This window comes from Pseudoliparis swirei, chromosome 7 (genome assembly GCF_029220125.1).
Source record: "Pseudoliparis swirei isolate HS2019 ecotype Mariana Trench chromosome 7, NWPU_hadal_v1, whole genome shotgun sequence".
NCBI classification, from domain to species: Eukaryota; Metazoa; Chordata; class Actinopteri; order Perciformes; family Liparidae; genus Pseudoliparis; species Pseudoliparis swirei.
Genome location: NC_079394.1, coordinates 4,689,021 through 4,703,698, shown reverse-complemented (window position 1 = coordinate 4,703,698; position 14,678 = coordinate 4,689,021). Strand labels below are relative to the sequence as shown.

General features: G+C 48.3%; 1 long non-coding RNA gene across 1 annotated transcript; it reads left to right on the top strand.

Annotated features, from left to right (window-relative positions):
* The first annotated feature begins 4,948 nt into the window (after window positions 1–4,948).
* On the top strand, window positions 4,949–6,290 carry LOC130196178 (uncharacterized). The gene is made up of 2 exons (XR_008832199.1): window positions 4,949–5,030; window positions 5,950–6,290. It is a non-coding gene; the product is annotated as an uncharacterized LOC130196178 (long non-coding RNA).
* Window positions 6,291–14,678: the final 8,388 nt, after the last annotated feature.

Here is a 14,678-nt window from a genome sequence, read left to right as displayed (position 1 = left end):
GGGCTCTGGGGTCGGCAGCTCCGATGGGTCCTGGACCTCTGGGGTCGGCAGCTCCGATGGGTCCTGGACCTCGGGGTTCGGCAGCTCCGACGGGTCCTGGGGCTCTGGAGTCGGCAGCTCCGACTGGTCCCGGACCTCGGGGGTCGGCAGCTCCGACGGCTCGGGGGTCGGCGGCGGGTCACGGGGAACGGGAGTCTGCCACAGCGCCGGCGGGTTTCGGAGGGTTCCGAGGAACAGGCGGCTCTCCTCCGCCTGTTCCCGCCCCATCTCCTCTATCCGGGCCAGTATCTGGCCCAAGCTGCTCATCAGCTCTCCCTCCTGGTCTGGCTCCCTCCCTTGCAGGCACTGGGTCCTCAGGGGCCCCACGTTGGGCTCCAATGTAGCAGGCCTGAGGCCGCCACCCGTGGGTTTCCCCCCCCAGCACCAAGGATCCGCCAGACCGCAAGAGGGTTGGTTCCACGACATATTTATTGGCACACACACGACACCGAGCAGACCGCAAAACACGTGCCTCTGCTCACCTCTCTCCCTCCACTCTCGAGTGGGAGCTTTTATAAGAGTGGCCTCGGCTGCTGAGTGATTGACAATCACCAGCAGCCGAGGCCAAATCAGACACAGCTGCCACAGTGAAGATAACTAACTAAAACTAACTGGATTAATGTCCGTGTTCCTTAGTATACAGATGTGCTGGAATAAAATAATGCAGAAATTCCTACACATATCTTAGAAGAAAACCAAAGTGTATACAGCATTTCTCATCTGCCTTCCTACCAATCAATTTGGTCTTGTAAATAGCAATAGTTTTCTTCATGCATATTATTCTAACAATAAACATAAATAATTTATGGAAAATTCCACTTCCCTTTTAAACTTACACAGCAAGTTCAGAGGTCAGGGTCTGTGGCACTTGTTCAGTAAGGTAGATGCATGGATCTAGACCACTTCCCTTTTAGTTTTACTGAGATACATATCATAGATAAGTTAAGAGTTAGGTTCATGTGAAATAACAGGATTTTCCATGCATGGCACAGCATGCCATGTCAAAGACATGAATGCTTGTGTCGTCCGTATCGGGAGCAAACTGTAAATCCACCATCTCACAAACACAGGTCATATGGACACCATCGTGTTGCCAAAGTTAGGTATATAAAATAAAGATTAATGTACACACACATACTTCATTAACCAACCAAGGCCATAAAATGGAAGAGAGTAGGTGAGAAAGCATTAGACAAAATAAATAGAGCAGTTACGTGCAGGAAAAGCTAGAAAAAATTTAAAATAATGAAGATGCATGCTCCAACTAAAAACTGAAAAAGTGCTCAGCTGCACTCTGCTGCGCGCCCCCACAAAAGCGCTGCGTTCACCGGACGGAGAGCGGCCCCTCCCCTACCCACTTCGCTGCGCGCGCCGCACTCACAAGTCAGAGAGCAGCCCCGCCTCCACCCAAACTTGAGCTCTCCGCCGTGCGCGCTGTCGCTGTGCGCACCACCGTTACAGGACAGGAGAGCCAGAACAGTGACTGAAGACATCGTTTGACGATAATTATTAATTGGGAGAGTGCACGACCATTAGTTTATTTTAAAATAAAAAAATTCTTAGGGATATGAATTGTTAGTTAAAAGATATTTTTATTATCATTTTTTCCTGACTCTCTTAATGATTTGACCCTTTTCAATCATAACTGCAGTTTTTGTTCAGCCACAAGGCACCTCCCTAAGCAGTTAAGATATGGAGACAACAAAGATAATGGTTGATGTTTCTAAGCTAATGACGATGCCACCACTGGATGGTGAGGGAGGAGCAGCCTATTTAGGTAGAATCAGAGAGTTGTGGAACAACAAACTAGGGGAAGATTTTCTTGAGGATAGCATGACTGAACAGTTATTCAGGATGTCAATAGAATCATCTGTGACTGTGACCATAAAGACTGAGCTGAAAGGGATAGTATAGGACTAAAGTACATGAACTTCTATGACTGGGAAGCTCAGGTCAGACGCCATATAGATACAAATAAACAGAGCAGGGAAAAGATGAACATGACCAAAGCAGAAGCAAAGCAAATGTCACAAACCTCGGTGCAGCAGACACTAGCACAACCACCTGGACCTTACGTCCCGTATAATCCGTATCCAGCCCCTCCTCCAAATCCATATGCACTGGTCTATCAACAGCCACAGCAAGCCGCGTTAGCACCACCTCAAGCCCAGTTCCCGCGAACTTATTATCCGCAACAGGCGGGTCAACAGCCCATAAATGGGGCCTCACATCATTGGGAGAACAGCACTAAAAGAAGAGGAATGAGGACTAAGAGGGGTAACAACTGGGGCTTCAGAGGAACTAGACATAATTACTGTTTCAACTGTGGCCAGGCTGGACATTGGGCTAAGTTGTGTCCTTATCCACCACAGGGTTAGCAGTCTCAGTCAGGACCGCTTCAGTGCTCCCATAATGTCTAACCCCGCCATAACAAGCACTCAACACACAGCCACAGCCACAAGGCAACAGTGATCCACGGCACCAGGCCCGGACCAGAGACACACAACATTAGGCGTGCCCAGATCCAACAGCTGACAGCGAACTGTATCCACTGAACAGAAATGTGCCACACCCACTAGTCACCCAATGATTCAACTGGAGACTAAAGAGACACTGAACAGGAAGCAAAGGGTCCGGTGGGACAGAGTCGATGATGATGACATCACACCTCTGCATGACAACAGCCAGCAGTGGAGACTTTGGTTCAAAGTCCTGCATCCCTACTCGCCACCAGGGGACCAAAGACATTGTGCCCTTAACTACACCTTGATACAAGATGAGATCTGAGATCCTGAGGGACTGCCTGCAACACGAGATTGAGGGTCGTGAAAACCCAACTGTGGAGGCTTGGAGAGCTATGCAGAGAAGCAAGGAGTAGCAGCGGCTGTGAATGAACACCAGAGTTGCAGATTGTATGCAGTCGTTGACACCGCAGCTCCACATCACAGTGTTGGTCCAGAGTGGAGGCAAAGAGAAGAACAATGGTGGAAGCAGAGGTTGAGGCTACGGACTGGGTGCACACACACAATGAACACTTGCATTACTCCACATTTGAGAACATGGACAGAACTGCACACACATCGGAGGTCCAGTTAGTATTAGAGACACATGCTTAGACACACACATAGTAGAGAGAACACTGATCATGGGGACACTGACAACATGCTTAACTTATTTCCAGACACTTTGTGGACTAAAGGGTGAACTGATGTGTGACTGATTCCGATAGCTCCCGTAGAGATAGAGTTAAAACCGCGTACGATTCCAATTTAATCATCATCAGCATCCCTTAAGGATGGAACAGACTGTAGATATATATTTTGTTAAACCATAGAATGGCTGTTATAGGCAGGTGTACTGGAGAGGACGAGGGCTCCCTGGAATACATTAATTAATTAATTTCCTAACCCTTGAAAATGGGCCTTGATTTGGGGCCAATAAATAAATTTGTAACCCGCTCTTTACTAATTAGGCCGACTTATTATGACATTCCTAACCCAAGCACAATGATGACGCTGCGAGTTCAGACAAGACATGGTTCTCCTGCATTGATTTGACAGACGCATGCATTTTTAATTTTATTTCTCTCTTTTCTTCTAGAGGTTGACTGTTTATTAAGATTATTATTATTGAAAAGGACGGATTTAGGAATTCCATCCTATTTCAAAAGAGGGATAGAAGCACACAACAATCTATGTTGAGGACAGAGTAGGAAGAAGAGGGCCAGACAAGTACAGACTAATAGATCAGATAGCAGCAGGTTTAGAATCAGTGACCCCAGAGAACCATAAAAATAATTTTTTGAAATCATAATATGCTTGATAAATGAAAAGATGTAATCTTATTTGTGTTCCTTCCATAGTTGTGGTGATAGTAGATGGGGTTCAACGTCGACGGATTCGAAGAAGAGCCGCCACTCCTGTACACATAACTTGCGAGTGTTTGACCACATCCCATATAGTGCACACATGCACACACTCAAGGTATAGAGTTACAAGACGCATCAGGTCGGACAACGGAACACATCTTAACAACAAACTGCTGGGGAAAGTTGATATGCACTGGGCATAACCCACAAGTTTGGGTCCATATATCACCCTCAGTCTCAAGGATTGGTCGAGAGAGCCAATCAAATAATTAAGAGGATAATGTGCGAAGGCGCTTCCACTAGGTACTGATGACCATGAGGTCATTACCAGGGGGGAATACGTCACCAAGTGAGTTGTTAACAGGAAGAAGTATGCCAGAGCCACCCAGAGATGGAGGTCATATGCCACCTCTGGATGTCTGTAAAATTGAAATTTCAGAATACATAAAAGCTTTCTGAGAAGGTCCAGACCCCATCCCTGCACAGATAAGGGCCCGAAGGGAGTCTTCCTTCAAGAAAGGAACTATTAAATCAACTCTCTCCCCTTCTCACACGTCCTTTCACAAACATGTGCACTCATTGGCAGACCACAAGAACCAATGAAGGAGCGACCTCGGCGGAAGCAGAGGAACAAGAACCAATGAGAAGACACCACCCTCTTTTCTTCCTGGCCAATCAGAACTGTACCTTTTGGCTATTTAAAATGGCCGCACACTCTGAACCGGCAGTCCTTTCTGCAGCGCTGGGGCCATGGGTCACAGCTCTGGATTAGGGTCCATGCGCATGATTGTCTATTTGTATCCTGATTTTGAATAAACGCTTTATAGATGTAACGTAAAAGTCTACTGCTGTTTTTCCCAGTGAGTACCGTCCAGGTGGTGTGTCGCTATCCAACTCAAACAGTTTCATTGCGTTGTGTTTCATTGCGTTGTGTTTCATTGTGTTGTGTTTCATTGTGATGTGTTTCATTGTGTTGTGTTTCATTGTGGTGTGTTTCATTGTGTTGTGTTGTCTTGTATTGTGTCTTGTGTCGGTCTACAGGTGTTGGAGGTCTCTCCCCTGGAGAAGCTCTTCCTTCTCTCCAGTGTCGTGACACTCGATGCTCTGGGCTTGTGGAAAAAGCGTAAGACTGCCTGGTAGTATATATATGTGTGTGTATATATACACTAACGTTCAAAAATTTGGGGTCATCCAGACAATTTTGTGTCTTCCATGAAAACTCACTTTTATTTATCAAATAAATTGAATAGAAAACGTAGTCAAGACATTGACAAGGTTAGAAATAATGATTAATATTTGAAGTATTAATTTTGTTCTTCAAGCTCAAAGGAAGGCCAGTTGTATAGCTTATATCACCAGCATAACTGTTTTCAGCTGTGCTAACATAATTGCACAAGGGTTTTCTAATCAGACATTAGTCTTCTCAGGCGATTAGCAAACACAATGTACCATTAGAACACTGGAGTGATAGTTGATGGAAATGGGCCTCTATACACCTCTGGAGATATTTCATTAGAAACCAGACGTTTCCACCTAGAATAGTCATTTACCACATTAACAATGTATAGTGTGTATTTGTGATTAATGTTATCTTTATTGAAAAAACAGTGCTTTTCTTTGAAAAATAAAGACATTTCTAAGTGACCCCAAACTTTTGAACGGTAGTGTATGTATATATGTGTGTGTGTGTGTGTATGTATACATACACACACATATATATATATATATACACATGTGTGTGTGCCAGACTTTGATACTCATTGTGTCCCTGTGCTCATGAAGGCTGTTAGCTTCTGGCCACTGTAGAGTGAGATCATTTACTAAAGCTCTATATGAATTAGGATTTAATAATCGACCATACCTCCGCACAGGTTTTTAAAGAAAGTATATGATCATTTAATACAGCCTTTTCTTGGGGTCCATACTGTTGGGTGCAGCTGCTGCTTTGGGCCCCTGGAGGGAATGTAGGAGTTGAATTTAAATCGATTTAAAACTCTTGTGGTGATTGAGTGCAACCCAACCCAAACGGTCTCTTGTTCTAGATCTGAGCACACAAAGGATGGACTGCAGATAGTTTGAGTGAGAAGTCTCAATACCGTCAGTCCGGACCTTCAGGGAAACACTGACCTGAAGCCACCACGTCCACACAGAGCACCAACAGAGACTGACCACTAGGTGGCGCCAGAACACCAGCTATGCAGCTCCAGAGCGTTACCATGAAGACAGGAGCACGTGTGAACTGTGAGAGTTGGAACCATGTTAAAGCAGCTGGAGATGTGAGGTCAAAGGACAGGGATGTGTGTGTGTGCAGATCGTAAAGCCCTCTGAGGGGAGGTTGTACCTTGTGATATTGGGCTGTATTAAATAAACTGAGTTGAATTGGTAGGAGTCTTTAAAACACTATTAATTGAGCTTGCACGTATTTTACATGAAATGGTAAAATCTCACTTGGCTAAATTATTTGAAAGCTTTTCCAGCACACACTATTGGTTCAAAGCAGAAAGGTGAGGGGCGTTGGAGAAGTCTTTTTGTTGGCGGTTTGATTCTCTCTGAATCGAGGTGGAAAAGAAAGATTTGAGTGCGATTGCCTCATAACCACCACTCGTATGCCCTCGAGCAAGGCATTAAGCCCCCTAATGGGGTTGACTGTGGGTCAGTGGTTAGCAGGTCCGTCTTTCAATCAGGAACGTTGGTTCAACCCCCGGATGTACTCGTCCTAGTCGATGTGCCCTTGAGCAAGACACTTAACGCTGGGTGGCTCACGTAGCTGTTTTAGGGGTGTGAATGCACGTCACTTAAATAAGAGATAAAAGCATCAGCTGAATGAAATGTACGGTTCCAGATCTCTTATAGAATGCTGTCGCTCTACGTCCCTCTAGTGGTACATCAACGGCATCGACTTCAAAATAAAGACTATTATCTTTATTTAAAGTGAACCATATACAGTTAAAACATGAATGTCCCCATTTGATGATCTGTGTACCAGATTGTAGCTACACAGCTAATTTGCATTATTAAGAGAGACGCGTACGTAAACCGATTCGGTCGCCTCGGGTGGGAGACGGAAAGAAAAGTCACGCCGCCTATTCTCGTGTAGGGGAAACGGGGGAGGAGAGGAGCGGGGAGGGGGGGGGTTAAACGAGACGGGAGAGGAGAGATGGAGAGGAGGGGGAAAGGTTTGAGGTGCGAGTCGGCTCACACCGGGTACTTTATTGAGGGAAATAATCGTGCTCTAAGGACAGACGTGTAGCAAACTGTCGTAAAAGCACGTCGGCGACGCCCAGGCGCAGCGCTTCACCGCGCGCTGCTAACCTGTCGCACTGGAGAGGACGCGGGTCCACGGGTCACGATGCCCGGCCTCTCTTCTGACGATCACCCCGGTCACGGTATCCTCGCCTTGCGCTTCGAGGGGGAGAGGGAAACTCGAGCGAGGGCGAAGACCGAGTTACGGGGGAGGGAGGCGGAGATCAGTAACTCCCTCTATATGATTCTGCGACCGTTCGGGCCTGATGAATGACGCGCGTGCACCTCGACAGTGGTCGCTGTTCGGCTCGGCGCGCGACACCCCTAGATGATGGCAGATCGATCTCCGCGGAGAGAAACGCTGTGTATTCAATTATCTGGTCGCACCCCAACACGCTCGAGGGTACAAGGCTCGTAGAGCGGCTGGCGGGACACTTAGTAATATTCTATTTTTAGGACAACCTCCGCGACGAGGACTCGAGTGTTACGAGTCCCTCTCTGGGTCCCAGAACCAACCACGGCTCGGCCGAGAGACGGAGGTCTACCAGCTGCAGCGATATCTCTCTTCAGTACAAAATGTCAGTTACAGGTGTGTGAGGAATCAGTATGTGCCCTGGGTACCTGAGGTCAGTGTGTGTAGCCGTGCAGATGTCGCTCAGACTCACCTCGGGGGCGGCGGGGGTCCGCTCTCGGGTCTCCGCCTTCGGCCTCCTCGGGTGGGTCGACAGGTGAAGAACTAGGTCTCACAAAAAAGTAGGTCCACAAACCGAATGTAAAGTTTAAGACTGCAAGGCAGCCAAGTATTTTATTCAAAAAAGAAGAAAGAAATAAACAAAGTACAATCACAAGTGAGTTCCCTCACGGGAGCCTGACGCAAAAATCACAACAACTCACAAACTCTCTTTTTCTTAAGATTTTCAGAAAAAAAGAAGAAAAATAGACAAAGTACGTCAGGCGTCCGTGAGTTCTTCACGGACGCCTGACGCAAACCACAACCTATGAAAAAACCTCTTTTCTTTTCAAAAACTCATTTTCAAAAAGCCCTTTTCCAAAAAGCCTTTTGTTTCCTCTGTTCGTCACCTTTATACCCTCGGCTCCTCCCACTTTTACCGGATATCCGTACCTCTTTGGGGTGCTGATGGGGGGTTCATCCCCCCCCCTCTCTTCCTGAGAGGTTCTGGAGAGACTCTCTGTCCCACATCAAAGAGGGGGACCGTTGTCTCAGCTGGTTTAGATGAGCTCGGTCACCTCGGTGACCTGTCTCCGGGTGTCTCCTCTTATCTCTCAGGCACTTAGGGTACCCTCTTTATGATTCTTTCAGACTTGGTGAGACTTCCCGTGGGCAGTGACGCAGAACACATTATAACCGGGGGTCAGGATACAGAACATATGGGGGACATAGGTTACATTATCATATAGATAGATAGATAGATAGATATAGATAGATATATACTTTATTAATCCCCAAGGGGAAATTTGTCGAGTCAGTAGCAGCAACACACAAGAATAAAAAAACAAAACACAAAATATAAGAAGGGTTAGGGTGATCTGGCAAGAGGTGAACTGTTGTAGAGCCTCATAGCCGACGGCAGGAATGATCTCCTGTATCTCTCCTTGTGGCAGCGGAGCGTGAGGAGACGTCTGGAGAAAGTACTCCTCTGTCCCTGTAGGAGGTGGTGGAGAGGGTGGTCCGGGTTGTCCAATATGGACACCAGTTTCTTCAACGACCTCCTCTCCACCACCTGTTCCAGGTGCTCCAGCTGGCAGCCGATGATGGAGCCAGCCTTCCTAACCAGTTTGTTAAGACGGCTGGTGTCACGGCTCCGATGCTGCTCCCCCAGCAGACAATGGCAAAGTGCAGCACACTGGCAACAACCGACTGGTAGAATAACTCCAGCATCTTGCTGCACACGTTGAAGGATCGAAGCTTTCTCAGGAAAAGAGTCGACTCATCCCCTTCTTGTACACAGCGTTGATGTTGGCCTTCCAGTTCAGTCGGCTGTCGATGGAGACGCCCAGGTACTTGTACTCCTCCACCATGTCCACGTCCACTCCCAGGACACTCAGAGGTGTAGGAGCTGTCGCCTTCCTCCTGAAGTCCACCACCATCTCTCTGGTCTTGGCCACGTTCAGCCGCAGGTGGTTCTCATCGGCCCACTTTACAAAGTCACTCACCACTGCCCTGTACTCCTCCTCCCGTCCATCCCTAATACACCCGACCACTGCAGAATCATCAGAGTACTTCTGCAGATGGCATGACTCCGTGTTGTACTGGAAGTCACTGGTGTACAGGGTGAAGAGGAAGGGAGACAGAACAGTTCCTGTGGGCTCAACATCACTGACCACCGCTCCAGACAGCACACGGCCCATTCTGACAAACTGTGGTCTGCCTGTGAGGTAGTCAGTGATCCAGGAGATGGTGGACGCGTCCACACCGGCCACCCGCAGCTTCTCACTCAGCAGCAGTGGCTGGATGGTGTTAAATGCACTGGAGAAGTCAAAGAAAGTGACTCTCACAGAGACATCGGTTCCATCCAGGTGCGACTGAGCTCGTTGCAGCAGGTAGATGATGGCGTCGTCCACTCCCACATGAGGCTGGTAAGCAAATTGCAGAGGGTCCAACGATGATTTCACCTGCGGCGGAGGTGGGCCAAGACCAGCCTCTCCAGCACCTTCATCACATGGGAGGTGAGTGCGACCGGTCGGCAGTCGCTGAGGCCAGATGGTGCTGACTTCTTTGGGTCAGGGTCCAGGCACGACGCCTTCCACAGCACTGGGACTTCCCCAGCCTCAGGCTGAGGTTGAAGAGGCGCTGCAGGACACCAGACAGCTGGGTGGCGCAGGTCTTTAGGACCCTGGGGCTGATGCCATCAGGACCTTCAGCTCTGCGCTGGTGTAGTTTCTCCAGCTGTCTTCTCACCTGGTCAGTCGTCACAGAGAGGGGAGGTGGAGGAGCCCATTGTTATTGAGGGCTCGGTGGATGTGCAGCTCAGCAGGGACAGAGGGGAGGAGGTGTTTGGGAGGTGTGATGTGGAGGAGACGGGAGGGCTGTGAACTGAACCTATTGAAAAACAGTTCAGCTCGTTGGCCTCTCCAGGAGCCCCTGGCTGTCTCCCTCCCACCTTGAAGCCAATTATCTGCTTCATGCCAGACCACACCTCCCTTGTGTTGTTCAGCTGGAGTTTGGCCTCCAGCTTCCTCCTGTAGGAGTCCTTGCCCTCCTGAGCTTCACCTTCAGGTTGCGCTGGGCTTTCCTCAGCTCATCCCTGTCTCCAGACCTGAAAGCAGGTTTTCCCATGTCAAGAAGCGACTTCAGGTGCCTGGTGATCCAGGGCTTGTTGTTGGGAAGCAGCGCACAGTCCGTGATGGGATGGTGGTGTGTTCACAGAACTTGATGTATTCCGTGATGCAGTCGGTCATACTGTTGATGTCCTCCCCGTGCGGTCCACACAGCACATCCCAGTCCGTTGACTCGAAGCAGTCCTGTAGAGCGTCGTTAGCCTCCAGAGACCACCTCCTCACAGTCCTGGTGGTCACCGGCAGCCTCTTCACCAGAGGAACATACCTGGGTGTCAGCCGGACCAGGTCATGATCAGACCTGCCGAGGGGGGGAAGGGCAGTGGCGCTGTATGCGTCCTTAGTATTAGCATACAGCAAGTCCAAAGTATCAAAGACTATTGATCTACAGGCAGGTTAACACACATGAATCCAGGCTTGTGTTTATTCACTCCGCAGTAACATCCTCTTGGGCCCATATGGTGAGGATATGGGCTCCGAACACACAATCAAACAGGTCTTCATTTGACAGTCAACTCTCCCTGACGGCCAACATCACTGCGACAGCGCGTTCCTGTAGGTACATGCTGCACAACATCAGGAGAATACGTCCTCTTCTTACTCAGAAGGCGGCGCAGGTTCTGATCCAGGCTCTGGTCATTTCACGCCTTGACTACTGCAACTCCCTCCTGGCTGGTCTACCTGCTAAGGCCATCCGACCTCTGCAGCTCGTCCAGAATGCAGCAGCTCGACTGGTCTTCAGCCTCCCGAAATTCACCCGCACCACTCCGCTCCTCCGCTCTCTCCACTGGTTACCGGTGGCTGCTCGCATCCGCTTCAAAACACTGGTCCTGGCGTACCGTGCTCTGAACGGATCGGACCCCGTCTACATCCTGGATGTGGTCACACCTCACACCCCGGCACGTTCGCTCCGCTCGGCAACAGCCAACCGACTTGTGACTCCTGCACGTCGAGCTAATCACTCGAAATCCAGACTGTTTGCTGTCCTGGCTCCTCAGTGGTGGAACGAGCTCCCCACTGACATCAGGACAGCAGAAAGTCTCTACATCTTCCGTCGGAGACTGAAAACACACCTTTTCCGACTATATCTGGATTAAAACACAGATTAGCACTTCAGTGGCACTTAAATAGCACTTACTTATGGTACTTTTGTAGTTCGACTATGTTGAGGAAATGTTACTTCCTGTATTCTTGTTGTTCTTAGTTTGTACTCTAGGTTGAAATGCACTTATTGTAAGTCGCTTTGGATAAAAGCGTCTGCTAAATGACATGTAATGTAATGTAATATCACAAGAGGTGCAATGTTTACATCTGGTGTCGACGTGGGGCCCCTGAGTGAGTTCAGACAGAGGGTCACCGGTTGTAAACGCCAAAGATGACCACTCAGGACCCTTGTTCTGTCACACCTGGCCCTCTGCTTATCGTCCCATTTTTTCATTCGCAAGCAAATCTGAAAGTATTGACCTACTTTTGCTCTCAGTTGTCTTTATTAACACTTTCTTTAAGTACAATATATAAACGGTTTGGGGGAACCCCCTTTCCCCCCAAAAAGCTGCCCCGGCCTCAGGGTATATTAATAATTTTTGGGGGGGGGCGCTTTCCAAGGCCCCCGGGGCGCTTTCCCGATTTCCCAGGGAAACCAAACGGGTAACCGGTTGGGTGGTTTAAGGCCAAAAATTGGGGAAAAAATTTTAAAAAAGGGCCCAGGCCCTCCCCTAGGAAGGGCCCCCCCAACCAACATTCTTCAAAAACCTAAACCCTAGGCGCGGGGCTGTTCTTAAAATTAAAACCTTTCCCAGAACCCACAAAACCAGGGGAAACATGCAAATTTTGGGCCCGGGGATGGGCCCGACACCATCAAACAGGCCCTTCTTCGAAAACACCCAACCACTGGCCCCCACCCGTGGCTGCCCACCTTAAAATGGCCCCTTTTCAAAGGCCCCCAAAGGGTTTTGGGTAGGGGTTTTCCCCCCCCAAGTCCCTCCTCGGCCCTCAAATAAACTTTGCCGTCAGTGTTCAGTCCCAAACCCCCAAAATCCCCCTTTCCCCTGGAGGGCTGCTGCATCCCCAAAAAAGTTGTGCCAACCTTTTGGTTTTTAATGGGGAAGGGAGGAACCCGCCTTTTTTTTTTTTTCCCCGGGGTCCTTTTTTCCGAGCGAGAATATAAACCAACGCCCCTGGTTCTTTCCCAGGAGGCCGAGTCCCTTTCCCAGTAAAACCATTTCCGGCCCTTTTCGACCCTGGCCCCTCCTTCGGTTTTTTTATTGCCCTTTTAAAATTTACCTACTTTTGTTCCTTGTTTTATTTCTTTAATATTTTTTAAGTGTTTTTGGAAAAAGGCCATGCTAATGTAATTTCAAGGGTGCTGGGTCATTGGGTCCCGTGGGCCCGTGGCGACGGTAGAATGGTTTGAACCCCAAAACACTCAGGCCCCCTTAATGGCCCTGCTACGCCGCATTTTTCAGCAAACTAACTGAAAGTACTTACCACTTTCTCCTTTCTTTTACGTTCTGCAATTTCATCTCAGAGAAATTTTGCAAGTTGCATGAAAAAGGATGTAAAATTCCTTTTCAGTCAGCCTCTGCTCGTTCCTTCAGGCCCCTGGCTAACCCCTGACCTTTTTCCAAAATTTTAAAAACCTTTAACCTCCCCCTCACTTTGGATACCCCAGCCCTCAGCACCGGATTCCTCCCTGTTTAACTGTAGTTTTCTGTTTCCCTGGAAGTCTGGAATTGTTCTTTTTCGAGATAAATTTCTCGGGTTGGGAGTTTGGGCACCTCTTGACCCTTCTCACTCCACTTCGGGCATAAGGTCCCCTATTTTGCTTTCGACGGGGAAACCCTCAGTGAGGGAACATTAAGTAGTCAGAATTGCCAGAGAAGATACAATAACACCCATTTTGGAAAGGTTACACACAACCGGCTTTAACTGCATCATCCTTTGGCCCACGGGAGACCTATTTTAAACACAATATTTGCTTTACAGTGCACTCCCCTACCCACTTATTCACGCTGGTCCTGTAGGTGCGTCTGAATTTTGAGATGTTTTGAAGGGTCGCGCAGGAACCAGGCCTGGGAGAAGCCTGAAACTGAACCCTGGCACAGGTGGACCGTTGCTGCTGTAGACAGCTCATGGACTTAGTAAATTACCAATACGTTTCTCGGGCTCCCATGCTTACAGGTCTGCTCCATCAGTAAACCGGTGGGGTCTAATCTGCCCTTTCCCTGAGGTGCAGCTCACCGGGAGTGGCAGCCAACAGGCCTCGCCCGCTCGCCCAATCAGACCTGGACCCTCCCCCCACAATTCATCAATCCAAGAACGGGTAAAGTCCTGGTCTTAGTTGGAAAGGCCGAGGCCCACTAAACAGGAGCATGCAACTCCACTTCGGACCGGGAAACACCAGCCGGTTCCAGGCCTTACTGGCCATTAAAACCATAGCCCCTGCTGCCTCTAATTTACCTTTAGGAAGCGTTTTGGTTATTTTCTCTGGTTAAATGGCCTCTGTCCTTTGGTTTAAACTCTTCCAGATGCAGTAATTTAGAATTCACGCGCCTTCCTACATTGTGAGGGGCCTGATGGTTCAAAGATGTGTGTTGCTCAATGCCATGTCCTTTTTGCATTCTGCACTCAGTTTAGAAAGAAGAAAGTTTTCCACTTTCCAGGTGCTATTACCTCTCTTTTCTCCTTCTTTCAGGGTTTGGGGTTTGGCAATCAAATTGAATTAATAAAGATGCTCCTCTTTTTATCCAAGACCGACTGCCTCTTAACCCGAACTTTGGCCTTGAGACTGTCCGGGGCTTCGGCCTTTCCCACTGCAAATAAAGATAAACCCGCATAAACTAAATGGTTTTTTTAATCTTTCGAATGACTCTTTGATTGTAACAGATGCTTCATTTCAGGTTGGAGAGTGACTTGAGTCAAAATGCAAGAAGATTTGTCGAAATTCAGTCTTTTTGCTTTTTCCTTTTTATCCATTACTTTTTATTTTTCTTTTTGCCGTTAAAACCCCTTTCCTTTTACGGTTGTTCATTCAGGTACAATTCAGAAGTTTTCCTAGGTTCAGAAGGTACCCCACCCACCCTTACCTCCCTGTCGCTTGTGCCTTTGCTTTTTTCCCAAACATCACAAGACAGAAATTTCTGAAAGTCACTGAGGAATGGAGACCCTGTGTTTTACTTTTTCCATCTATCTGGGTCCCTGAACAAAAGAGCCAAAGTTTCCGGGCTTCATT